Source organism: Pipra filicauda, unplaced genomic scaffold (genome assembly GCF_003945595.2).
Source record: "Pipra filicauda isolate LSUMZ 115617 unplaced genomic scaffold, ASM394559v2 scaffold77_size3566232_pilon, whole genome shotgun sequence".
NCBI classification, from domain to species: Eukaryota; Metazoa; Chordata; class Aves; order Passeriformes; family Pipridae; genus Pipra; species Pipra filicauda.
In genome coordinates, this window is record NW_024104953.1 from 296,734 (window position 1) to 322,989 (window position 26,256).

The window sequence follows — 26,256 nt, forward strand, 5'->3', positions numbered from 1 at the left end:
AGAGTACTAAAAAATGGGTAAGTTAATGACCTGAAGGCAGACTAGCTGTTATTACAGGGCACTGTACTGGCAAAGCTCCTATACGTCACAACAATCATTCTCTCCAGACTTCTCTTCCCTTCCAAGGCATGAGGAAACACCAGTGCATTTAGCCTCAATTCCCTGGCAGGCAGCATCACTTCCTCGTGGGAGCTGACACAGCCATGGGAAGGCCGTCCTTTGTAGCAGCTACAGAAGCCCTGTGTGACCCAGCCAGTCTGACGTAGAGCTGGAGAGGTGAGTCCTGCTCCAAGGAAGCCAAAAGTCCCCAGGTGCCCTGAGACCTCGTCCTGGACTACTCATGCTCCCAGGTTTAGAAATCCTTTGAGGGTTGCTAAGTTCGCACGAACCACTCCCAGCTCTGGAAGTCCAGCTCTGCTCACTCTGACTTTGTTTTCCTCCCCGGGCGCCCACTTCCAACGGGCCATCAGGCAAGGTGGGCTTTGATCCGGAGCAGCACAGCCCCTGTTTGTGGATCTGAATCCCTGCTGGCGGGGATCCAGTGGCTTCCCCAGCTCACCCTGTTTCGCCTGGGGAAAGCAGGGCAGCGTGTGGGCGGCTGGTTCTTCACAGCTCTGCATTTGTTGGACCTCAGCGCAGAGCCCCGAGCGAACGCACCGTTCATGCATATGCACGAGGGCACAGACGCTGCTGGAAAACGGACCTGCTTGACTTGGCCACGATCATCCAGGAAGTTTGTGGCAGAGCTGCAAATAAAATCCAGACATTTTGCCTTTTGGGGCTGTGTCTTCACAACAACGCTGCTCTTCCTCTGGGCATCTGGGCTTGTTGTCTTATCGCTGCTCAGCGTGTCTCCTTAAAGGGGAAGCGCGCTGGGAAAGCCACGCTTTAATTCTTTAGAGAAAATGACACCACCTACATAGGAAAACCCCATAGATCTTTGCAATTATTGCCATGCATGGATAGCTTTCCCTCCCTTTGTGATCTTTACCACTTCCTCACCATATGGAAGAGGCCTGATCCTGATGAAAATAGTCATGGTTCCAGAAACGCCACTCAGACGATGTTGATTTACCTCCACAAAGGATGTGGCCCAATGCTTTTGGCCAGACTTTTCTGCAAGCAGCCAGTCACATCTCTGTCTCCTCCACCCAGAAAGCTGGGGGAAGTCATGCAACAATAACTTTGCTCAACTTCACCTGGCCCACCCAGGGAACAGCTATTTCTGTATAGACACGGAAAACCCCAGCCTTGTCCCTTTAATCTAACATCTCCTGCGTGTTGCTAAACCTAATTTGAAAAAAAACAACCAACAACCTGAAAATAGCATTAAAGGAAGCAGAGGATTTGAACAGCACTATATTTTTAAGATGGTCTTTCTGGAAAACACTGTATTTAAAAAATGGCCCTTTTACCATGAGGTTTCTGAAACTACAGAGCCATCCCAAGCTTCCCCTGAGATAAGGCTTGTAATTTGGAACTGAGTAATGGAGTATGAACACAACTAACTGGCTTTGTATTAAGAGGCAATGTGTAATCATCTGGCAGTGTCATATTGCCCCCACTCCAGAGGGGTCTGGGGCTATTTGTGCTGGAAATTAAAGCTAAGAGCAACTCAATGATGAAGGCTGATCACCCTCCGTGCCTGGCAGAAGGATGGTGTCTCAGGGGACAAATCTACCTGGAACTTTGGAGGCAAAAATCCACTCTTTGGAGAGTTTATGGTCCCCTGTCTCCCACACTTGTAGGACTCTTCCTTTAAGATGTAAGCCTGCAACTTGAAGTGTTTGGAAGGGCAGCTGTTGAGCTGTGGTGGACAGAGGTTGCACACTGCACTCTGCTCTTAAATGAAGTGACACCAATTCACGACTATTTTAACAAGAAAATCTCATTCATTCATATTCCCTTGACATAGTCCTCTTAAAGGGATGGCAAAACCAGAGAAACACAGGAGTTTCTGTGGTGGTTTTATGCCAGGTATAAATATCTATGTAGGAGCCTTTCAGACCTCTTTGCATTCCCAGAGCAAGGATCAGATCTGACTTTGGATTTTTTAATTTTCTTCCAATTTGCTGGCATGGAATCTGACAGCCAGGCAGATGTGTCTGCCTTGATCTTTGGTGTGGATCTCCTCTTGCACTCTGCTCTGTTTTTCCGAGCCTCAACAGGGGAAAGTGCAATTGCTGTCCAGAAACATTAATTGCAGCATCTCAGGTCTGTAAATTCTCAAGAGTTTTCCTCCTGGAGCTCTGGAAGACTTTGACCCATTTTCCAAACTGGGTCTAAAGCATATATACATAAGGGGAGCACACATACTTGGAGCATCTGCAAAAACATATGGTAGTTTCACATCCCACTAACCAGTTTCCTGGACTGAACACACATAAGTGCAGGCTTTGTGAGAACCAGCAGTTTCTGAGCGCTGGGTTTCTGACTCCCATCCCTGAACCGCAGCCCTTCCTCGACTCTGGGACAGATACCATTTCCCTCCTCGTTTGGCAAGTTACTGCGACAAGTCTTTCTGGATCCTTATTCCTGCACAGCTTCACTGCAGGTGAAGCTCCTCTCTGGCTTCCGTGACAGTCTCTCTACCCACCTTCCCACTGCACAGAGAGGTCTTGTGTTATCTCTGCTGAATCCCAAATGGGGAAGAGAACTGTTTGCAGGATCAGTAATTACACTTCAGATATCCTGGGGTTGTGCTGGGCTCCTGATCTGCAGAGCTCATTGCAAAACTTTCCATCTAAATCTTTTGTTTAACGAAAGACCGTTTTGCCAAAGGACCTGCTTCCCTTAAATACACTTTTTTGAAGCAGAACTTCTAAGACTTCTGGCGGTTGTTTCTGACAGCGATATCATTTTTCCTGTCTTATCAACATTTTCTGTGCAAACATACCCACCTAACAGCGTGTTTTCCGTTTTAGGCACCAAGCTGGAGTCCCACATGCCAACAAAGCAATAAACCCCACAGGACTGATTTAAGCAAGCACAGGTAGACATGGAGAGACCCTCCTGCACCTTTCTGTGCCCGTGCCTGTGCCATTCATGCGGTGCATTAGTTTAAACTCTTAAAAACACCCAGGGATGGAGATCCAAAGCCTCTCTGCGTCATCACTTCCAGCATCTCCCTCCCCTTATGGAAAGAACTTTCCTAAACTCTCACCTCCTTTGTTTTGCTGAAAATAAATCCAAGTAGGTCTTGTCCTTCCCCATGCAAACAGACCCAGTGATCACTGTACTCTCTTACCACACCCCTTTCAGCTACTGTCTTCACGTGTCAAGTGTCTCATAGCTCTCCTCTGTCTTTTCTAGACTAAACAATCCAATTTAAAAAAAAAATTCCTTACAGGTCATGCTTTTTGAAATCCCTTATCAGTGCTGTTGCTCTCCTCCAGACTTCCTCCAGAGTTTACATCTCTATTTGAAGTGTGGAGTGCAGATCTGAGGCCTGGGCCTCTCCAGCACCACAATGACGTCCTTGCAAAGAGTGCTCTTGTTACCTCTTCTAATAACAAGTATCTTTCTGGCCACAGCATCACACGCTAGACTTAGAATGGTGTTTGTCCTCTACCAGCTCCCCTGCCACATTGCCAGGACTCTGACCTGGTTCCTTATGTGTATTTTAATTAAGCACTCTCTTTTTTCACCTAAGGCTATTTCTAAAGTGCATTCAGAACATTTAAAATCAATTCTCCTCCCAAATTTCGGGTTTCCCAGACTATTTTGTTGGTTTAACCTACTGTAAGAGCCCAGTCTGCTGCACCATCCAGACTGTTAACAGATATTTACATGAACCATGAGCAGCACAGCCTTCTGTTGATGGTCCTCTCACTCTGACAGTGAATCACACCAGCCTAATCTTCAAGGGTGCTATTACAATCGATGGCTGAAAAATAGCAATTATTTCTGATAGGTATCATGTCTGATACCAAGGGCTGCCCGAAGGAGACCTGAAGCCAAGAGCGACACCAGTGAATAATACACTGGTGAATCCCTACTCACCACCTGTGCCTGAAGAAACAGGCTTCAGTACCTGAAACTACACTCTCCTTCTTTGTAAGAGGACAGCAGCAAAGCTGGATTATTCACGGCTCTGAAAGCAGGATGGGCACATCAGTATGGTCCTACAGCCAAGATGATGAGCTAATGAACCTCGTATTGTTAGAAGAGTCCCCACCTACGCTCACACAAAGGCCCGTGTTAGCTCACAGGTATGCAAACCTCTGGGAGGATGCCACCTTTCATCGCCACCAGAAGCGTTTAATACATGTTAAGGTGCCAACAGTTAAGTGTTTGTGTGTGTACAGACAGCACAGCCACTGCTCCTGTCCCAGGAGCTGCACAGTGCCGGGGCAGTGCTGGGCACAGCTCTGCTGCCCCGGGTTCAGCTGGGAGTCTGCAGTGTGTGGGGCCCTTCCACCACTCCTGCAATGTCCTGGGGCAAGGAAGCCACAGACACCCCCCTGTCCAAGCCACTGATGGAATGTTGAGTGTCAGTGAGCTCCAAGACACTGTTCCCACTGGTGTGCTCCAGAGAGAAAGGTCCCTTGAGGAGCAGGGCTGTAAGTGCACAGGGCAGTGTATTACTGCTTGGGCTGGTTGAGTGATGATGTGAAACACGATGGTGAATCCCCATCACCACCCCGTGGGCACTTGATAAACACCACATTTACACTGCTGCCAGTGTCACCTCCATAACAAGCGCTGCATGGCCCAAAAGGGAAACAACCAGGTGGGAGGAGTTGGGAAGAAAAGTCCTTTGAGGTAACACTTTCCCTTTTCCTCCAGAGGTGAAGCCCTGCTGTTCAGAGGAGCAGCCGTGCTGGCGCTGCACGTGGCCCATCATGGCAAACCACCCACAACATATTTGACCTCTTTCACTGTCCACCAGCAGTTCTCACATGGCAACCGGCTACAGCAACCTCTCTGTGTCATACATTTCATGTCAGAGAAGAAAACAAATGATAATCGAAGGAAGAAATCCCACCTAGTATGAGAAAAAAGGAAAAGTCAGTGACACATTTGCTATCTTCCAATGATGTACCTTATCATGAGTTAATGTAGGAAGTAATGTCTTGTCGCTGTCTTTTCCTCTTCTTCCATGCTCGTTGCTGAAGATTTGAAGGATGTCAGGAATGTTCCTTACTAGCTTAACAATTACCTGGAAAACAAGATGACCAAACAAGTCATGCACTGAAATGCATTTTTGACAAATATGTAACAATCTATGTCTCCCTGATACGTTTTCTGACTACAAAGTGAAAGCAGTAGCAGACACAGGAGCGCATCACAAAAATGTTTGCTTGCAAATAGAAGAGCTTTCTTTTGTCTTGCTTACAAAGGGAGACAACATTTATTATACTAGAGAGGGTTTTTCCACCTGGGCCACCGGTATTCTAAGGAGTGAATGCTGAGGGTGTGTCACCTGCATCTCTTCTTCCCAGGGATGTTGGGCAAATCAAGGCCCTGAGGAACCGACTGTAAATTCACGCCCTAGAGCTTGTGGGGAGAAACTATCCCAGAATAACTTTGGTCTGTTGCTGACTGGCAAAATCCCAAATGATTACAACCCTGAAGAGCTTTGCTGGCTTCAGAGCAGCAGTTATGGTTCTAGCAATTGGGCTCCAGCACCTGGTAGGATCTCCCAGCTCCAGGCCCACTGTGATTCCTCCTCCAGACAGACCAGGACCTCTCCATCACCAGCTGCTGTTCACAGCACGACACATAAGTGAGGCCAAGAGGGAGTGTGTGGAGTCAGGCAGCTCCCTTTGCTTCCTCTGGCCAGGGCTTGCACCTAACACAGAGGATTTTTAGTCCACAGAAGTCTTTGCACCAAATGACTTTGTCCTAATCGCTGCACTGCCTCAGTTATCGCCCGCACAAACATTCCCTTCGGATCAACATACCAGCTGGGCCAGGAATCACACAATTGATGTTTGGGTTTCCACTGCCTTATCTAAATCCAGTTACTGCTCAAAATGAGACTAAGTCAACAGACTTAATTGAATGAAAGGGCTGTGAGACAACCTAGAGATTTGTGGCTGTGTGTGTCCGTGCAGGAGGTAATCGCTAAGCAAACACTTTGCCACAAACAGAGCCGGGCTGAGCGGGATCGGTTTTTCCGAGGCCTGGAAGCTCCTGACACGCCGGGGTTGTGGGAGGCATTGTTGGGGCTGGTAGGAGGATTTAAAGAGCACTGCAAACAGTGTACCACCACGGAGAAAAGCTGGGGATGGACAATGGAGCAGGCCATCAGCAAACACTCCTGCTTGCTGCCTTAGATCAGGAGATAGCAGAGACCCCATAGTAGTGGCCCAAAATAATTGCTCCCCTGTAACTGTTGCTGTCCAGATATGTGAAACAGCCCTGGGACACCCACTGGGAGCAGCAGGTTGTTTAGTGTCTTTAGCTCTTTCCGGGGAGGCAGCTCTGGATGTCCTCAGTGTCCAGCTCTTTGCAGGCATCACAGGATTTTCCAGGCTGTACAGCCATGGAATTCTTCCTGGTTCTGCAGTTCAAGTGACAAAAGTATAAATGAAACACATGGGAATGGCCACACTGGGTCATACAACTGCTCCACCTCACCTCTCTTCCTGTCTTCAATGGAGACCAGGAACGGGCTCTGAGGGAAGACCATCCACCATCCCTCTGATCCAGTCCCCACTGTGACAGTGCTGCACAAAGCTTTCCAGAGCTGCAGGGGTAACAGGACCAAGCCTTACTCTGCAGTTACAGCTTGTCCTGGCAAACTCTGTGCTTCTCCTTTTCCTACCACCTGCTCAGTTCACAGGCCCCATGCTGGCACCTGGTGCTGCAGTGGGAATGTTCAGGTTCACGCCAACGGCTCATCGCGGCCATTGCCTGAAGGGAGGCTGAGGCTGCAAACCTCCTAAAATAGACATTAAATGTCTGCTCCTAATACAAGATGACTCACACACTTTCCTGGCTGGTAGGACTTTGTCAGGTGATGGAGAACCTGAATCAGGTTCTCCAGTAGGCAGTGACAACCTGATGGACATGCAAAGGGGACTTTGCCATGAGCCGTACAGAGACAGAGCCTTGCCATTTTAACATGATTTTGGCTGGAAAAACTCATCCCATGCTACAGAGACACCACACTTTGCACTGGCCGCTCACTTGTCACCACACATTAGCTCAGGACCAGGACATCTGGTTGTAAGAATGCAACTGTGCTGGTGTGCCCTAAAGAAGAGAGGGCACTGAACCAGCTTGATCCTTCCTCCCAAAGGCAGTTCTTGTCCTCTGGCATGCCACACGAGCAGAAAGGACAAAGGTGGGAAAGCTGATGAGTTTTGTGATCAGGTGTATGTGGCCAGAGTGCTACACAATGCCAAAAGGAACTGCTGCTGAGTGCCCAGGATTTGGGATTCAACACGAATAACACACAGCTCTATATTTCATTCCTTTAACAAGTGCTGAATATGCAAAGGCTCCTTTCCCAGCTTCTGTCTTCATTCTGGAAGCTGGGGAAGAGCTGTGTGTATAATTATTTTCAGATGCCATCCACTTTATTGATTAGTTGAGTAGGATGCACAAATACTGGCAGCTAATGCTAGAGCAGAGGTCAAATGAAGCTCACTCCCTTTTGGGAAAAGCTGAAATAAACCCACCACGTGAATGGGTCATTGAAAACAGCCTGGATATATTCCCTATAGTCATTCCGAAAGTTCAAGGGCAGGGGAAAAAGAGGGGGGAAAAAAAACCCCAAAACAGCTGTCTCTGTGTTCACTAAACTTCTAATATCTGAAAGTGCTTAAAAAAACACACACAAAGTTTTTTTCATACAATCATGGAAAAACACACTAAGCTTTTGACTCAATGGTTTTGTTTTTCCAGAGAGTCCCTTCCAGGTTCCACGCGCCATCCCATAGTCACGTCTGCTGGGTGAGCTGGGAGCTGACAGCCTCGAGAGGAGCTCTCCGTGATCTGGAGTTTCAAGTATCAGCTTGCTGGAAGTGCCACGGAGAGGGAGGAGGGAGGGAAGTGGTGTGAGCTTTGCCAACACACCTGCACAAGCTCTGGGCTCTCTCCTGGACACTCCGTGTGCTAATGATGTATAACCTGCAGAGCCTGGCAGCTCCCTCGCTGAAGACTCTACCAGACACACTGTGCATGCCTCTGATTTCTAATTTCTTAAAACAAGTAATAAACCGCCCCCCTCCCCCAGCCCTGTGCTGTAGGTAAATGCTCAGGATGGAAACTGAGATGTGTTCAGCTGGGCAGAGTTTCTACCAAGGCAAGGAACAAATGACAATTTAATTATGGTGCTTTAGGTCTATGTAATTCCTCTTGTAAAGCAGAAGGGAGGAAAAAAGCTCAAAGAGAGACAGAGTTCATTTCTGCTCCAATGTTCTGCTAATTTTTCTTTTTACTATTAGAGATTCATCTGGATCCTATTTCTAATCCACTCTCAAATTTGCTCGAATTAAAATCCCAGATCACTGCTGTGTTTTCAAGTTGAAGTGTGCATAGTAGCCAAGGTTTATATTGCAATTTCTGGAGTTACGGAATGATGAGCTCCAAAAGCGGAAAGTGTGTTGGATGCCCAAGTGCTGGGGGAAAAAAACCTGGTTGGCATCGGTGTTATTTGGAATTGGAGCTCATCTGTAGAATAACTAGCCTTGAAGTTAATACATGGCTCCATTTTACATGTGGTTCTGCACACTGGAATTGGTGGGCATGGAAGAGAAAGGGCTGCCATAGTGGAGGTGTAGGAATGGGAAGTGCTACTTAATTATAAAGCCTGGATATTTTTGAACTTTCCCCTGAAATACAGAAGTTCCCCCACTAGTCTGGGACTTATTTTAATAAGAAATTCACTTTCTGAGTAAAATAGCACAGCAAGAGTGCCCTTGCTTTGAAATACCTGTGCTGTCCCTACTGCTGCCCGAACCCCAGTCTGAAAGCCAGCACTCCTCCTCCAGTGTCCCGGCTATGTCCAAATCCAATAGTCTTGTTAGATTTTGCCACCTGGAAAACACCATAACTCTGATGGAGTTATGAATCCCAATATTCTCTGGGCTTTCATCTCTCTTTCATGACAATTCCCAGCCACTGCCAGGTGAAGCCAGCCAGCCAATATTTATGGAAAATGAGTGGACTAATCATTTCCAATAGCGGGACAGGATTACGATATAATTGCAGCAGTTTGCATTGACATCCAAGTGGACGGATACGAGCCAAAAATTGGAATAACGGCTCCACCCATCTACCACCCAAATGTAAACAAGCCAGCATGGTTAAAATGAGGCCTGGAAGTCAGGGCTCGGCCGTTCTCCTCCAGCTGCGTTCCGGTGGGATTGCCAAGCTGCCACCCAACCTGCCTGCCGGCAGTTCATCCACCGTAAACTGACCCTCACCTCACTTGGAAAGTTCAGCAGCTTCTCCCAGTATCAGCTCTTTTCACACAGGGCTAGAAGTGCACTGCTGTTAATAAGGGCAAGAGATTATATTTTAGAGATTGGGTGTTGTAGGGTCCTGAATTAAACCTGTTAAGTACCTAAAATCCAGCTCAGCCCAAGCCACGACTGGCCCTGATGTTGTGTGTACACGTGTGGATAGGGGAATATCTGCAAAGGGAGAGAGAGTCTGAGAAGAGCCTTGACCTTACCCTTATAACTTACTACCTTGTCCCTCCCCAAGTTGGCCTAAATACAACTAAGTTAAACTACTCCTCAGATTACATTGCCAAAAAATCCATGACCCTGAGCAAAACACCATCTGTTGTTGATGCATCTTGGCATGCAATGGTTGATCCATTCCTCCCGATGCCATCACCTGGAGAAAATGGATGATGCTCAGCTTCCAGTTCTCAGTTCTAAACATGAGAGAAGCTTGGCCTGAGCACGGCCTGTGCCTGCATCTCTGGATATCACAGGCCTCCTCAAATGGGCCAGCTAAAAGGAGGAAGCTCCTGGAGCCCGGGGCAGTTTGTACCATGAGGACCTGGCCTGTGAACACCTGTACCTGTGGCGTGAGGACAAGCAAAGCATGGCGAGCTCCAGCCTCCTAAGCCGTATGAAATCCCATTTCCTCTCTACTTGTGCTAAGTGTAAAAACAGAAACAAAGACACACACCTAAATAAACAGAACAGCACTGGGGAGCAGAAGGGGAGAGAGGCCCTAGCGCAGGTCAGACGCCAACTGGTACAGAGAGATGTTTTCTGTTTGCGGTCCTTCGCGTCAGACCCTGCCATGTCACGGGGATGGGAATGTGAGTGGGAGACTTGTTGGACACCGCTGGCTTTACAAATGCCTCACGATTGCAGAAACACCTGCTTTACATTAATTTTCTTGCTGGTCCACAACAAAATTCCTCCCTGGTCAACAGTTCTCAGCAGACCTTTCTTCCTCCTGTGTGGATGGCTCAAACCACTGGTTTCTAAATCCTGGGCCACTACGAGATCACACTAGAATCTCCTTGAGTAGGAGGGCGAATCAGAAGGCAGAAGGGCACTTTTGTGCAGAATCATGCCAAACTGTTGGCCAGAGGGCCAGAACCACACGACGCTGCTTACTGTCAGGTGGGGGAAGCGGGGCAGGGGGTTACCCAGGCCAAACGGATGGATCTGTAAGACCCATCTGTTTTCACCATAAAAACCTCACAGCCCACACCTATGCAACACACAGCACTCCAGTCACCACAAGTTATTACTCTTGGTCTCCACTGCTTCCTGTGAAGCTGTAATGGGTCTGAGACAGCATCCAATGAAACCAAAGGGAGCCTTTCCATTAACTCAATGGGCTCTGGATCAGGCCCAACATCTGTTTGGCCCTCTCTGTACATAGCACAGCCAATTTATTCTTTATCCATTCCTGGGCCTCTCTCTCCAATAGCATCCATATTTTTCCTACTTATGGTTGTCATTAACCACACTAAGCACCACCCCCAGAGAGACCATCTGTGCCCCATGGCAGCCAATCCCTTGGCATGGCATAGCAATGAGTGCTGCCCCAACCCCTTATCATCTCAGCAAGGACTCTCCTCTCTCTTTGTTCAGGTTTCCAGGACATCCCTTGGAGCTGCCAAGCTCTTCCTACTCTCCCCTCCTCACCCAAGTAGAGGGCAGGTTGTGCCTTCTCTTCTGTTGTAAACCTGGTGAAGAATCAATGCCAAATCCAGACAGCAAGGTCCAAGAGCTCTCTGAACAGGCATTTCCCACCTTGGCTAATGACAGTTCAGGCAATGACTTCCCTGGAGATCCAGAGTACAAGGGAGAATAGCCAACAGGCAGCTCCTTCATCTTATACTGGAGTGCAGAGCTAGAGTAAGAGATTCATTCTTCAAACTGTCTGTGTAAGACCATAGAATATCTTAAGTTGGGTGGGACCCAGAAGGTTCATTAAGTCCAACTCTCCAGCTCCTCACAGGACTACTTAAAACTGAACCATATGACTACGAGCATCGTTCAGACACTCCTTGAACTCTGACAGGCTTGGTGGTGTTACCACTTCCTTGAGGTTCTTCCCCCACCGTTCCCATATCTTCTCAAGTGTGAATGCAGACACTGTGCCAGTTCACAGCACTTCCATCTCCACTCTCACCAAATCTGTGATTCACTTTGCAGAGATAAGACAGGACCAGGCACAAAGCCCTCTCTAGGTCTCCCAGTGACAGACAGAGCAATGGTCCATGAGACGCCATCCAATCACTGAGCAATACATGACATTCATTTCTTTATGACTCTGCCAAGCCCCTGGATTCCAAGATCTTTTTTCCAACTGGCACACATGGATTCCCAAGCTGTGACATGCATGTCATCGCTAAGCAGAGCAACAGCCTTTGCTGAGAAGCCAAGCAGCTTCTTACAGCAGAAAAACAAGCCCCCGGTGCTAAATCTAGAGATTCTTCCAAGCACAGAGCTGCAGATTCATTGTGGGCACTGCCACTGCAAAAGTCAGAATCCCATACAAAAATACCTTGCCAATGTACCCCCGAAATCACATGAGTTTGGAAACGGGACTGTTGCCTGAGGCCAGATGTGGGGACTGGCAGGCTGCTGGCACTGCACAGAGGCACATCTGCATGTCAGGTACTTACTCATTCCTGCATACTTCCCTGATAAAATCTGGATTGCCTAAAGCTGGTATTTTCACTCCAGTTTCCTTATCAAGGTATTTACCACCTCCTGTCTGTGCCTTGCAGACTCAGGGTGTTGAATGCTCCCCTCTTCTCCCTGCAGTACAGGCAGCTGGAGCATGTGGGAGCTGCCCTACAGGATGGGATTCTAAACCCACCAGAGCACGCAGTGGGTGGCTGCTGGCCTGAGCTCTGTGGGATCTCACCCTGTTTGTACCTGGGATGTTATTCTTTTGATCCTCACACTGGCTTTCTGCAGCTCCTTCCTGTGTTTTGGGGTGTTTGTTGTGCTGCTTTCTGGTAGTCCCTGATGGCATTTCAGAAGTTCTTGTCTCCTGTGCAGGGTTTTCTCCTGGTGCAGCTGTTGTTCAGCTCTAGGAAGAGGAGGACAGTTTGGGATGGAGTTACCTCAGCAATAGCAGAAGTGTATATGGCATCTCAATACATGCACATGACATTTTTTCTCCCTAAAATAAAAAGTAGATCTCTGTCTCTCTAAATATCAGTACTGAGAGGCCCGTGGTCACAAAGGCAAACTCCCCTTGGAAACTCTGAGCAATCCCTTTCCAAGAACACCCCCACCTCCTTCCCACCCACTGCTGATATCCATCACCCATTTTAGCCCATGGCTCTCACACCCTCCTCTTCCCCTGAGAGAACATCGCAGGGTGTCCTTGATGGCTCTGCTGTTCCCCTCCAAGCTTCATAAAAGAGAGACGTATTCTATAACACAGCATCTTAACAATTATTAATTTCCTTGAGGAAAAATATTACTGGATTACCCCCTGGGAAAACCTAAGCAACAGATCTGTTTCAGTTTGATTTCACAAGCATGTAAATATTTCATCAGTTTAAGAACAACACTTGTGGAGACCGATCAGCTGGGTACACACTGTTTTGAGGGAGGATGTAGTTTATTTTGGGATGCTGGTTCCGCAAACAAGGCTGTCCTCAGCCCCTCCCATGAGCATTATGCCATAGGTATATACCTTGTGTCAATCACACTTAAAAGGAAGCTTTCTGGCTAAATTCAAACGGAAGGAAATGAAATGCAATTTGATTTCAGAAATGCCACCAAGTTATTTCAGTTCAAAAAAATAACAAATAGAGGTTTACAGACTTCATATAGAAGTCTGATGTTTCTGCTCCATTTTTTGAATTGCTGAAATGCAGAAAAAAATCAGAACTACCACATGGGGTAGATTTCTAATTGAAATTTCTGTCTTGACGTAGGTTGGCTGAAGGAAGGGAGATCTCTTCAGCTGCTTTTCCTAGAGAACCACCCAGCTGTTACCAAGCTGAGCAAACTTGTTTAGATCCCACCACTACACCCCCCATACATGCAGGGATCTTGGGATGTTGGACAATACCTAATGGGACCCAGGAAAAAGAGCTCTGCTTAGTGTATAACTCCTCTGTGGTCCTTCTGGAAGATGTCAGACTTGTATCTAAGGTTGTTGTCACACTTGACAGTGTCCATCCCAGTGAGAGCACTCCCAACCCCACCAGCCAGGAAAGCCGAGCAGCCCAGGAGAGTCAGGGTTCATGGGCTGGTTTTTCCCATCACTTTGGTGCTTGGACAAGCCAGCACTGAAATCAGAGAGATCACTGCTATCAGAGGTGGTGTTAATTAGGTGCCAACTGCAATGCACACAGGATGACATGGGCTTCAGCAGGAGTTGGTTGGGATTGGATGCTGCATCCAAGCTATAACCTGCTTTGCATCCTCCCTCCTGCTAGTATTAAGACGAATTAGGCTAAAACCAGCTTGAGACATGGTTACTCCTGCTGTGGTTTCTCCTTGGACTCTCTTAGAAGCTGCAATTTTTTGGAAGTGTTGTGCACCTGCCCCAACTCCTGCCTTGTACCCGGGTGCTCAGCATCCAGAGCAGGGAGAGGAGCAGCCCTGAGACACCTCAAGCAAGAAGTACAGGAAAGCAGCTGCTTTGCAACATGCTTTTTGATGTGCAGTTTTGACCTGTCCTGCAACCTCCAAAGACAGTGCACGAGAATAAAACGCAGGGAGCCATGTAGTGTGAGAGAGTAGCTCAAAAATTACTCCTGTAGAGAAGAAACCACATAATATATTCAAGATGTCAGAGGTTAGCCATGGTGCATGTGAATCATGCTGCAAATACCTCACCTTTAACTCTACCGTCGTAATTAGATTACAAAGTTTTTATTACAGTTTTAAATTCTGCCTTTATAGGTTGCTGCCCAGCTGTGCACTTAAATCTGGTTTTATCACACTTTCTGAGCTCATCACATTTAATTCTGCCCCTACAATGCTGGATTAACTTTAAGGGTCGCTGAAGTCAGAAGTCACTCACCCTTGCCCTACTAATGGATTCACACCATCTCTGCACGGCCCAGAGTGATGTGTACAGTAAACCAAATTTACTGTTGTGGCAGAGGGGAAGGGGCAGTGGGGTTGTTTGTTTATTTACTCCACTGCTGGGCTTTGCTGCTGGGACACCTGCACAGATTACTGAACCAACGAGGCGTTGTTTACCTCCGTGTAGGGCCTTTTGCCGTGAGATGTGCTCAGCAGCACTGCTCTGCAGGCCAGAAAGGAGAATATTCAGGTCTGTCTGGGAGAAGTGGAATCTGGCTGATTAATGGGGTACACAGACCTGTATCATGTGAGGAACTGAGCAGCTGTGCCCATCCAGAAATCACACCTTGCTGCCACACTCACTCCTGATACTCAGTCCTGGTATTTTTGAGGTTCCATCTCTGATGTTTGAGACAGCCCCAGAATAATCAAAAAACAATATTCTTTTTTTTCCTAAGGGTGACTTCTTGGTTGTTGCCTATTGTCAAGAAAGCAGAGTAAAGCAAAAATGAAACTCTTCATCTAAACAACATTCATCCCCATGTTTTACCTCAATCTGTTTTTATTCTCTGGCCAGCAAAGAGCAGAGGGGCTGGTGTTAAATACCACCAAAACAAGATGAATCATTGCCATGAAAATATAAAGGGGAAATCATATTCTTTCTATTAATAAGAAACACGGAGAAAAGAGGTGCTGAAGGTCCAAGTGGTTTACATCAAGTCCCAGGGGGAGTCTGAAAGGGATCTGGGAAATAAAACTAGCTCCAGTGGAAAGGTCATTTTTCTCCTTCTTGCTGGGGAATACTTCGAACAGAATTAGGACAGACCTGAGCCAGAGAGGGACAGCAGGGACTTTAATGAAAAGTGGAGGCCAAAATTTGTCACTGAGTAATGCCACGACAATTTTTTGACCTTTGCCATTCAATGACTAGACACATTTTTGGAACCAAGGTTAATAATCTTCAGCAATATACAACCTTCTCCCAAGGAATGTGTGGTGATTAGGGTAAAGAATTTCACATGGTCACAAAATATCTATCTCAGAGTCCTGGGCTTATAAAATACTCTATTTCCTCCATTAATTGTGTCCACGTGGAGCTGTAACTAAGTAGCTGAAACAAATAAAACCAAAGTAATATTGTTTCCTTTTAAAATATTTCACTTAATTTGTGGAAGAGGTTTGGGCTCATTAAAACAGACCATCTCCCATGAGAGCTTTTTCCCTTTCTTCTCCAAGTCCTTGGACCAATCCTTAGCGACGTGGAGAGCAGCACACTGCTCCTTGGCACAGCCCTGGCTGGAGCCGCTCTCCCGTTCGGCTCAGCAGCTCCTGCCGTGCCGGCAGCGAGGGCACACAGTGCTCACTTGGCCAAGCACCTTGTGATGTGCCACTGCCCTGGGATAAACAGCTGCTGACTGCAATTCCCTCCTTCCATCTCCAGCTCCTTAGGAAACTCCCCTCCTTCCTCCCACAGAATGGTGTGAGGATCAAAATCCCTTGTTTTCCTTTGGAAATGACAGTGTGTTCACTGTGACTGAGGGTGCAAGCAATGCCCACACCTCAGTAAGAATACACATAGCTGAAGGTACTGTGCAGGTACTTGGGGGTTTCCTGTGGATCTTGGACTGTTCCCTGATCTTCCAGAGAAAGCCATGAATGAGTTATGGGTGACATCAGAAACCGCTGTCTCATGAACAGACCGTGACAACTCCTTCCCCTGAGCTGATGGCAGTCACAGAACAGGGGACAACGCACACAAGGCAGAGGTGAAGAGCAACCTGGAGCAAGGGTGCCAGGCTGCAAGAACAACCTCCAAAGAGGAATGATTCCATGTTCCCGTCCTGTGGAACATCATTTTTTCTCCTCCATTGAGGTATCTTTTCCAGGTCCACTCCTCCAAAAGCAAGGCATCCACAAACATGACTCTCTCCAAGCAAAAATGGAAGAAGATCCAGGGATGTCACAGTCCCTTGTGAGCTCTCCCATTGCTGTGACCTGGAAAGTGCTTGTGCTGCAGTGGCACTGGGGCAATGCCGAGATCCAGGGGTGGGTGATGGAAGGATCTGATCAAAGGGGGCTACATAAGTGAGTGTTTGCAAGTGTTTGCTTAGGGCAGAAGTTGAGATTGTGACCTTCCCTGTACTAGCACGTTTCACAAGGTAGTAATGCCCTGCTGGCACCAAACATCCTTCCCTCTCCCGCATTACTGATATGACTCCAAATACTCATCAGGTACCTGGGACAGATGTTGTGCTTCAGCTCTGTTTTATGAGGATACTTCCATAAAATTAGAACCTCTGATCCCTCTCCGAGTTTGTCCTTTACTCTTGTGGGCTCAGTTGCTCTGTGGAAGAATTTAGGCCAATGTTACCAGGCAACAACCAAACTACTCGTGAGGGCGTCCCAGTCAAAAGGAGTTCAGAGGCTCCCCCAGTGCTGGGTCACTCCAGTTCTTCTCACTGGTTTTATTCTCCTTCTAGGGGGGGAAGCCACATCTGGAAAACTACTGGTGTCCTGCTGTTCACTATGGACACCACTGGGAACTGGCATATGGTCTTGTAAACTGTGATTAGATCTACAAAGTAAACTCTCATTATGACCTCTCTCAAGGTCTTTAAAAACACATTTCCCTAACAGCTATGATTATATCCAAATTCTTTCATTTTGGTAATAACAACATCATCCACAATTCCCTCTCTCCCTCCTCCTTTTTCTGATCATTATCTCGTTAGGCACAATAGAAAAATCATTCCATAATTCTCTTTTCTCCCCACGGACTTGATCTCTGGGCACAAGCACTCTCCTCCCTCCAGAAAAACAATACAAACATAAACAGTTTCTCCGCTCTGGAGCAGCTGAACCTGAGGTGTGGGGCTTTTCTGGACCACATGAAAAAGTAACTACCATCAGACTTTCATTAGCATCATCATCAGTGTTACTATTGCTGATGTTAGAGCCCCCTGAGGGATGACAGTCAGGATCAAGGCCTGATGACTGTTCAGATGCTGTACAAACATAATATGAAGGCAGTCCCTGCCCTCAACAGCCCGAGATGTATCCGAGCAGTGCAGACAGCGTGAGAGCCAGGACCCAGTTCCACTAACCCTGTGTCACTGCCATTCCTCTGCTGCCTTTCTGCAGGATTTGAACTCTCCCTTCTGCAGCCTCTGCTGATCACCAGCATGGCTGTCCCAAATCCCTCCTCCATGGCACAAAGCCCAGGATTGCCATCGCTCAGCCCCAGCCAACACGCTCCCAGCAACTGACTGGGATGGCACTGAGGTTCTGCCCAAAATCTTGTCCCCACCATAAAGGTCATGGGAGAACTTGAGTGGGAAGAAGATTTCTGCCCCGAGTATATTTATTCCAGAGTGTAATGTTCTGCTCCAGGCAGGCAGGCACCAGTCCCAGGTGACTTCAAAAGAGCTAAGTCAGGATCACCTCTGAGCCGAGAGGGAGAGCTGGACCTGCTGACTCGGCAAGGACCAGTTTAGGAACTGCAGGACCTGGGAAAAGGCATCTGACCACAGCAGGACAATTCGGAGTGTCTAAGTCATTCTGGCATTCTCTGAGGGACAAAACCTACATACCTGACTGGGGGCTGTGTGTTGCTTATATCAGACCCGTAAAGAACTGTGTGATGGTATTAAATATTTAAAATAATAATATAAATTATTATTATTATTATTAAATAATTAGTATTAAATAATGAAATATTAGTATTAAATAATGAAATATTTAAAATGCTACAACTGCAACAGAATATCCCACTCAGATGAATCATGGGAAACCAAAGGGGTAAAAATGTCCAGGAGCAGTTTGCTCAACCATAGGGTCTGGGAGTGCAGGTCATATCTGTCCATACAGGCATTTTCTGGATCATGCTGTCTGTCCGTGTGTCATAAATGGAGACATAAATGAACACTTGGTTTGAAGGAGTGACTCACTTGACTTTGATAACATTTTATCTTGATAAAACCCAAACTGATTGACATCTCATATTTCTTGGGTTTAATGAGCTCATAACTGCACTTTAATTGGTTTAATTACCAGAACATAACATTACAGGTATGTAATGTAGACCTGTAATACAGAGTTATACAACATATTATACTTGCTATACATCATAAATTACAACATGTAATATAACACAGTTTTTCGTGGGAATTATTACCGGGATTATCAGTTGTGAATGTTCAGCGACATGAATCGAAATTTCCCTTAAGTAATGTCTTTGGGATTCAGCCCTCCTTCTACAAGAACATACATCTGAGGAAAGTGTGAAGGCTGTGAAATATGAAATTATTTGTAGGCTAGGGTGGGATTTGGATCCAGAAAGCTCAGGGACTAAGTTCCTCCAAGATGTTTAGGCACCTTACTCCCATTTCAAATTTCCATGTTCGCATCAGAAATACAGTTTTTCCTCTAGCTTTTTCCAAGGCTGTCTCCACGCTCACAGCATTTTCTCAATCTATTTATTGTCCTCATTTTGGAAATTACTATTAACAGAGCCCAAGTGTTTTCCTAATATAATTGTTTAGATCTCTCTGGTGACACAATTAGCAGCTGGGAGAAGCACCGCAGTGTGCAGTTGTGTCTTTAATTATCTCTCCATTGTGAGCAGAGACTCTATGTGCCAAGGCAGTTATTACACCTGACAAGGACAATGTATTTACAATGGGTGTTTATACAGCCTAATTCCTTATAAAAATACCTTGACAGAAAGTGCTCCACCTGCCTTCATGTTCCCTATCGCAATTACTAATTAATATTATTGTGCTGAAAATGATCCTATCAATTAAAGCCTCTCCTGTCAGAAGTGCTGCTCCCTGCCTAGCTATGCCTAATTAACCTGCTGCTGACTCACTCTCCAGGAAGGATGTTCAGCAGCCAGACTAAGTCTGGCTGATCTGCTTCCACTGCTCTACTGTTTTACAGAGTCCTCTGCTCAGCTCAGCATGTGCCTCCCTGAGTTTACCCTGTCTGTCTGCCTCCACTCAACTGCTGCTGCTCATTCAGGGTTTAAAGCCATAGTCAGGTTCCTGGTAAACTTCTCAACCATTTATCTGGTTAGCAGAGCTGACCATACACATATATTCAAAGCCATATACATACATTCAAAGCCAAGTGCCACCTGATTCACTTTTCCAGTCACATTGCTTCAAATAGAGCTGTAAGTGCATTCGTGCTTTGGGGCAAAATGATTCTGCAGGACACTGCAGCTGTTGAGAATTTTCTGTATATTTGCCAAGCTAAAATGATGTTTACATTGCTGGCATAAATGCGACTTGAGCCTTCAAACTGAATCAGAGTGGAACCGCTTTGTGGATCTGTTGTCTGGGAGTTGTGCTGGGGACTGGGAAGGACAATGGGAAATGGCTGCCATCAGCCCCAGAAGGGTCAGGTTCAAGCAGTGACTTTGTGCCTGTGGGAGGGGATGTAAGGATACAAACAGGAATCTAATGGGATTGTCAAAAGGACATTACTCACCCCTCGGGAGGCCGCCTCTTCTGCCAAAGAGCTCCTGCACGGCTCCGCTCAAATTGCAAAACCTCCATGTTCTCCTGTTTCTCATCTGTTACAGGAGAGATAATTACAGAGGTGCTAAGAGGATAAATGTAGTACAGTCTGGGAGGTGCTCAGGAAGAGCATGTAAGATAGATGGGGCATGACTAGTTGCTCCTGTCTCAGGGCAAGCCTGGGCTCTGCAGCGACACGGACGGGGCTTCTGGCCAACCGAGAAATGAGCCGCGACGGCTCCGTGGCCAAGGGGGCTGGGTGAGGGCTCTCAGGGTACAGGGGTGTCCTCACTGGGTTTGCTGCAGATCAGCCACTGATGCTGGACTCTGAAGCTTCCTTGGGCCTTTTCAGTAATCAAAAAATCATCAGGATAGCCCTGGAGGACCCTTTTTAAATCATATTTCTGGTGTCCCTCTATGCCACAGCAAACATCACGAATCACACGGAAGGGAAAAAAAACCCCAATCTCCTATTTTCCAACTCTCCAAGAAAGACCAGCTTAGAAAGAGGAGGAGCATTCCTGCTGGAAGCTGCTGTTTGCTCATCCCAGCTTGCTGGGCTGTCCTGGGTGACAAAGCTGTCTGCCACATGTTGCTCAGTGGCACCACAGCGATGATGTCAAACCAGCACAGCGGGGGGACCCATCCTGCCAGCCCAGCACATGGGGGCTGTGCAGAAGGAAATGGGATCTGAAGAGAGAGGATATCATGTGTTGAGCCTTTTTTCCTTGGAACCAGCTCCGCAGAGCGTGTTACAGATTAAATTCTAGGCAAATGTAAGGAAATCTTGTGGAGGGGTGGCAAAGCAAGAAACCCACACGCCCGTGCCTTTGGGCAGATAAGGCACCCAGGCTGCTCCTTCTGGAGATAACTAATAGCAACAAAAAGAAACAGAGAAAGGGAAATACATAAAAATTGAATGCATCTTCCAGTGTACAAAATGAACCAGTGAATAAACAGGCTAAAGGAACAGGAATAGGTGCGGAAAAATCAAGACTTTTATACCCCCATGAAATCATGGGAGTCTTGTAAAGAGAGAGGAAGGAATTACTTATTGTCAGAGAAATGCAAGAGTGATGCTGTGAAAAGAAGCAGGTGATCAGCATGCTGTGCCTGGGCATCTTCAGCACTAACCAGGACTAAGGCACTGCAAAAAATGTTCCACCCAAGCCTGCTCCCAAAGCACCCTGGCAGGAGCACCTTAACCTCCGGGGTCTCCCTCTATGGCAATCCCCTTCCTCCTCCCGTGTTTGGAGATGGGCTGGAAGGCAGCCAGGATTGACCATGGTGCCTGTACATCCATCCCTTTATGGAAATTCTTGTTCCTGTCAGGGACTCCATGGGAGCTCAAGGTGTGCAGCACCTCACTGGAACAGCACTTGTCATTGCCACTGGAAATGGAGATAAAAATAATAGGGCAAGGAAGAAATAATACTGCAACTTCCTTCCAACCTTGAGGTCTGTGTGTGTTGGGATAGCAAGGAATCCACAGGACACTTGGATTCTGCTTTCTTTGAACTAGCAGTAAATAGAGATGGTTGGTAAAACTTCAGAACAACCATATATGTATGTGGTTAACGGGCTAAATATAAGGAATACACATCTCTTCCTTTGAAATATGCTGTATTGCCAAAGTAGAATCCTTTCTGAGTGCACTTTGCTTTGAGAGGAAAACATCCAGCGGAAAAACAAAAATGCCAAGAGCCCTGCAGTTGTGCCATTTCAAAATTTACAACATGAGGCATTTGGCTTTGCCACCCTCAAGTCTTCATGTAGATTGTTATGCAAGACTGTGAAAAGCAGGAATGGGACTCGGGCTCACTTTTCAGGAGGGAGGGTGGATGAGGAATTTTTCTTCTGGGGTGATTCTTACACTCCTAAGTCAGATTTCCAAATTCCTTCTTGTCAGGGGTTCCATTTGGAGTATTGCTCATATCACCACCCATCACATCTCCTGGTGTGCCAATGCTCCCAGAGCCCACGACCCACAGCTCTGGGAACTGAGGCAAGGAGCAAGGAAGTGATTTTTATAACCTACCAAAGAGCATCACTGGCAGCACCAGTGATGAGCTGTATATTGTGACTCTGTGATCCGCAGCCCTGCCAAAAAAATCCCCTTTTCTACTCGGTTTGGAGCCAGCCTGGGTAATGACAAGGAGTCTTTTGTTGCCATGTGAGGAGCTGTTTGTTGGTCCAAGCGCTCGCTCTCATTAAGGAGGCAGCGAGGGGGGAGCGGAGGCCGATCCCAGCGGGAACACGTGTCCTAGGCTGGCCCATCTGCAGAATAATTCTCCGGGCCAAAAGCTGAGTCTGGGATGAGCTACATGGCGAAGTTTCCTCGCCACGGCAGCCAGAGCAAGTGTGGTGACAGTTCTGGGGAGGGACTGTTCTGGGGAGGTACGGCACAGACAGCGACAGCTGTGGCGATGGGCTCACTGAGGGAAGGATTTGGTGTAATACATATTGCAGCAAGGTGGTATTCTCAGAAATCTAGGACTTGCCAGGGAAACAAATGAAATCAGCCAGGCTCATGATTTGGTTTGATTGCTTCCAAACCCATCTTTAATCTGAGTTCTTTTCACAGTCATCACAACTGGGCTTGCATGAATCTTGGGGCCTAATCCTCATCTGGTGCAAGCTGGAGTGAATCCATTTAATTCAAAGGAGCCTCGCCAGTTTACATCAGATTGTGGTTATATTTAACTGTAGGTCATTTAGAAATATGTAAATACTTATTTCCAGCTATACTTCTTGAATAAAGCAAATAAATACGAAACCTACGAGGACGCAGAGTATCCCAGAGCTTTGGTTTGGTTTTTTTATGAAGCCATAGGACAAGTATCCCCATGGTGAACCACTTACACTGTAATGCAGGAAACCAAAGGATGTGAAAAACAGTGTCAAGGTCTCAGTGGAGTATTGCCCAGTCCATCCTTTTCCAAGAAGGGATATCCAGAAGGGTGCTAGGCTTCTTCCAGGCTCCCCCCACTGACTGAAGGGGTGCAGCTCCCTTGAAAGAAAGGGGCCCTTTCAGATCTTCCCAGATGAGGATTTGGCCGTGGGATTCAGACAAGCCCTGCTCTGACAGTCTCATGAAAGAACTTGGATGAAAGATGTATCTGGAAGCAACAAAGCTTTGAACAAACCCTGGGTCCTTCCTCACCTTTCAGAAGTGGTCAGCCTCAGCTCCCAGAACCCCAAATAGCCCTTTACCAGATTGAATTTTGCAGCTTCAAGGAGGGAGCCCAACCATGATTCACCTCAGTGCAGGGATGGGCTGGCTCTGAATAGTCCCCCCATGCAAGAGGGAGCACAGACTTTGGGAATTACTTCTGATTCTTCATCTCCAGTGACAATTCTGCTTCCCACATCCTAATTTCTAGCCATGGTGAGTTGTTTTGACCTCAGTCCCACAGACCTGTATCCACAGGAACATTCTCAATTCATGGGAAGAGTCACAAGGTAGTGAACTAATGCATTTCCCCAGGAAGCAGAGACCATTTGTAAGTTTGAGAAGAGAAGAGGTGATTACCTGGATTGAATGTAGTTCAGTAGGTCAGAAGCAGCAGCAGCAGCTCCCTGAAAGAGAAAGAAAAAACCCCACTAGCAGTGGTTTCTATGGAAATAAGGTTCCAGACCCAGGGATGACCCAGGGACCAGAAGCTCTTTCACTGCCTTGTGGCAGCAACCTCTAAAAACCTCAGTGCAAAGGTCTCCAAATAAGATAAAAACCTCTGGGCAATATCTGAGTACCAAGAAAATGAACAGTATCACCTAATGAAGTCCTGAATAAGAGAAATTCCTATTTTTGCCCATGCTTTGTTGTTTTGGGTTTTTTTAACATCCTTTGCACTTGAATAATTGTCTCCCTTAGCAAAAACGGTGCACGTCATATATGGCAGAGGCAAAAGAGCTGTATTAAAAGCCATAATTACTGCAGTTTAACAATTAGTAGTTCTATTTGAAGATGTTTTGAATAAGATTTATGGTATGTTTTCTAATTTTTAATTTCTAATTAGGGGAAGAAGCTTAGCCTTGAGTATTTCTTCTCTAAAAAGTTTAAAATAATACATAGTACAGTTTTGGTCTGTAGAGAGGGATACAAAACCAGGAAAAAACATGCAGGAAGAAAAGGATAAGGGTTTTTTTTTTGTGTGTGTGTAAGCAAAGTTTAAATGGAATAATTAAATTTACCATAATCAATAAAATGTGTGAGTCGAGTTTATTGAAGTAGCTATTTCCCATTGCATAATTTCCCTGGGGGACTTTCATTTTTAATTCAAAAATAAAAAAAATAATAATTAAAAAAAACAAACCCCTGAGCACTTACTGTAAATATGCCAGCATATGTGTGAGGTTAAGAAAAGCACGAGCCTACACCCAGGAATCAAAGAGGGGCTTACCACTGCTTTGACACTAATTGTAAAAGTTGAACATTTTCTAGAACCATAATCAAATCTTAACTGCCATGGGGGACTCATCGAGCAGCTCACAGTAATTCTAATAAGATGCAGAGCCTTTCACCTTTAGGTCACCAGTTCAAACCCACTCTGGGTTGGTTAGTAAACAGAAGGTAAATCCCGAGCCCCGTGGAGTGCCAGAGCACCGACAGCACATGTCAGAGCAGCAGGGGGAAACTGTTTTCCCTTCCTTCCTGTGTCATCCATGCGTCCCCTGGGATTGACACGGTCACCTCCTCAGGGGACTCCCCTCATCTCCCTCAGCCTCAGATTCTCCCTTCTGGAAAGAGGGTGGGAAACTGCCTTCCTCCATTTCAGCTGGAACCTCCCCAGATGCCCCATCACACCCACCCCAGAGACCCCGATCTCGCCATGGGGTTTTTCAGCACTTCCATAACGCCCCTCCCAAGAAAACATAAATAGTGATATCATCTCTGTCCCATTTCCATGTACACAATTCCTCTTAATTAATTGGTTCATTTACTTGAGTACCACATGGAAACCAGACAGGTCAAACAAGCAGTTGAGGACACCAGGCCCCCCCCCCCCGCCCTGGGCCACATGACAAACAGCTCTGCCAACACTGGCAGTGTTGGGAACCGAGGCCGAATCCTCACCTCAGCACTTCCCCTGGATTCAGGTGGAACTTCTGGCATTGCTCTGAGCTGCTTGTACTGGAAATCACAGCTCCAGCCGAGGCCTCCGGCACCGCCAACAGTCCCAAAGTATCTGAAGTTTTGTGGCAAGCACCCCATGCACTCCCTGCTGCACCAAGGCCTGGATGGGTCCAGCTCTACCACGTCTTCCTTGAGGATGCCATGAACATTGGTGTTTCCAGCTGGGCAAACATCAAATGACAGCTACACGACCCAGCCAGCCTGAAGACAGATTGGCCACCAACATGACAGTGTCCTCCTCTCTCCCTCAAACACAAGTGCCCCTTCCCACGTGCGTGGGGATGACTCGGAGGCTGCTTTACGGTGCACAGCTACGGGATGCAGCCCCATCCTTCTGGCTGTGATGGTGTGCACAGTTCTGTGCGTGTGTGTGAGTGGATATAATAGTGTGAAGCCTTAATTGTGTCTCGTGTTACTACAGCTGAGAAGTTGAGGAGCTCTGAGGAACAATTCATTCATTGTCCTCTACACATCTGGGTTAATGTTTCCTCCTTGGATTAGTCTGTACCAGCGTGTTCCCTCTCTGCTCACCACAAGCCACCAGTGCCAATTTCCCTCCGTGGCAGCTCCAGTGACAGCTGTTTACTTGGAAGCTCATGAATTTGATATATGGGTGCTAGCCACAAATTAATGGAATACTTTCCAGATGCAATGTCTTTAAATATTCAAACAATAAGCCAAAAGCACTGAGTTGTTCTGGCCATTTTTCCCCACTTAGTTCTGGATGTCTCTCAGAGAAGATGTAAACACAATTTCTTGTGCCACTGACCAGAACACTTGAGATGTTTGGAGGGTGAGCAGCAGCATGAGGTGCTGGGTGGTAAATGGTGCCACTGCCACCTGAAGCCAACCCCAAAATGACCAAAAAAGAGCATAATAAGGCAAAAGGAAGTGTCAAGGCTGACCCATAGCAGGTTGCCTTTCCAGCTCACTCTAGCCAGGGGCTGCATGTGCTGGCCTGAACTCAGGTGAGCTGCACAAGCTCCAAAGAGCGGCTCCCCAGAACATCTCCAGAGGCCCATCTGGAGTATTCCAAAGCAACAATAATAGCCTGCTGACTACCCCTTAAACCTCTCCTTGCTAGTTGTCCTCTAGACATCCTTCTCCAGCAGAGGAGTTGATACTTAGCTCAGAAATGGGGACAAGACCCGCCCCAGGTGTGCCT

The 26,256-nt window shown here is 46.9% G+C and overlaps 2 long non-coding RNA genes across 14 annotated transcripts in view; one reads left to right on the forward strand and one right to left on the reverse strand.

Moving 5' to 3' along the window:
- LOC113997095 overlaps positions 1-26,256 on the reverse strand; it is a 313,930-nt gene that overhangs the window by 20,751 nt on the left and 266,923 nt on the right. For 11 of the 13 annotated variants that reach the window (XR_005566645.1, XR_005566655.1, XR_005566652.1 and 8 more), the window contains 4 exons: positions 23,487-23,533; positions 19,926-20,010; positions 12,318-12,474; positions 5,045-5,161 (listed from right to left, as the gene is read on the reverse strand). This is a non-coding gene — a long non-coding RNA (uncharacterized LOC113997095). Of the gene's footprint in view, positions 1-5,044; positions 5,162-12,317; positions 12,475-16,671; positions 16,780-19,925; positions 20,011-23,486; positions 23,534-26,256 lie in introns of all 13 variants that reach the window. The other 2 variants (XR_005566647.1, XR_005566654.1) reach the window with 2 other exon arrangements.
- On the forward strand, positions 10,266-12,600 carry LOC120324934. The gene is made up of 2 exons (XR_005566657.1): positions 10,266-12,053; positions 12,444-12,600. It is a non-coding gene; the product is annotated as an uncharacterized LOC120324934 (long non-coding RNA).